We start from the raw sequence: 1,550 nt of genomic DNA, 5'->3' as shown, positions 1-1,550 counted from the left end.
TGGGGACCCGGCCCGCATTCTCCCTCTTGTTATGTACTTGCTAATAAAGCATGCTGCCTTCAACACGTCTCGTCACTCAGTACATTACACCTACTTATGAAGACAAGAAGGTGCTTTCACACGGCGACTGTTTGCAAGTAGATTTTGTAAATCCAGCTGCAAAGTGTGTTATTCAGTGTGTGTGAACGCACCCAATGTCAACACTGAGATAGGTCAGATTAATTCCAAGAACATGACCTAATTCTTGCTAAATACAGATTATCTTCAAGCAACAGATTCTCTAATCTTTGAATGTATAGCTCCTGGGGCAGGAAACCAGGTTGTTTTGTATTGATTACCATCATTTGTGCTCAAGAGTAATACCATCAGGGAATCTACTCCAAATGTGTGAGAAAATCAAAGGTAGCCCACGCCTTGATTTCTGTGACCCACACTTTGATGCACTAATGAAATATAACTTACACATTTTCAGCAGCAGCACTGAGTATGGTAACAGCAAGTGGAAATCTGTTATCATGCTATGGAAATATTCTGTGGGACATGTTCAGACCCTTTGGACTGGTGAGGTGACCCATTAAGTTAAAAGCAACAGAGCTTTGGTTCCAAGTTCTTCAAATGGGGAAATGTAGTCTGTACTAGTTAGCAAGCACTCTAGGATTCAAACCAAGAGACCTGTGGGCCAGACATAATTTTTGTGTGCTTTGAGCTTCTGGAAGTACCGGTCAGGAAAGGGACTTGTAGGCAATTCAAGCCAGGATAATATTACCACAGACCAGAATCCTTCTCTTCCTAGGAGTCAGGTGACCTTAAGAGAGTTGATCCCATGTGACTGTTTGCAATAAAGTGTGTGAGTGGTATGTAACAGGGCCACTGGAGCATTCCTTTCTTTTTCCTGCCTGGTGGCATTTGTTTGTTACCTCTCTCTGCTCCCAGTTCTTGCCTCTTCTCTAGTGTAATGGGGGCAGGAACTAGCATTTGGATCAGGGCTCCCAACACCAAACAAGACTATGTTCGCATATCTCAATATATGATTGTTGGGCATTCCGCAACAGACCAGATGACAAATCAAAGAAATATCACATTAGATTGAGTTCTAGGGAAATGCTTCTAATTTCTATGAATCAAACTGATCAATGAGTCTGCCATGCTTATACAACTGAATTTTTTGCTCTGTATTTATTGATCCACATTGTCATCTGTAATGCCAGGAATAATTTGCTGGTGGTGATTATCTGTATGACATTTTCCTCTTTAGAGTTGTAGTACCCTAGTTTTTTGAACAGGAAGGTGGACAGATTCAAAATTTTAACAAATAGATCCTACATCTCTGCAATCTTTCTGTAGAGAATTCAAACACCAAAATATAGTTAACATATTGAGATCACTAACAATCGCTATCTGATTCCTGCTTTATTTGTCTTTAAATCAGATTCCCTCCCCGTGTTGGGTTTTTGGTGGGGGGGTTTTTGGTGGGGAGGGGGCTACTCACTGTTTTCTAATGGCCTCAATTTGAGGAGTCTTTTAAATAATGTAAAGATGTACATAATGCT

This window comes from Heteronotia binoei, chromosome 6 (genome assembly GCF_032191835.1).
Source record: "Heteronotia binoei isolate CCM8104 ecotype False Entrance Well chromosome 6, APGP_CSIRO_Hbin_v1, whole genome shotgun sequence".
In the NCBI taxonomy this organism is placed as follows: Eukaryota; Metazoa; Chordata; class Lepidosauria; order Squamata; family Gekkonidae; genus Heteronotia; species Heteronotia binoei.
Note: the sequence above shows the minus strand (reverse complement) of the source record.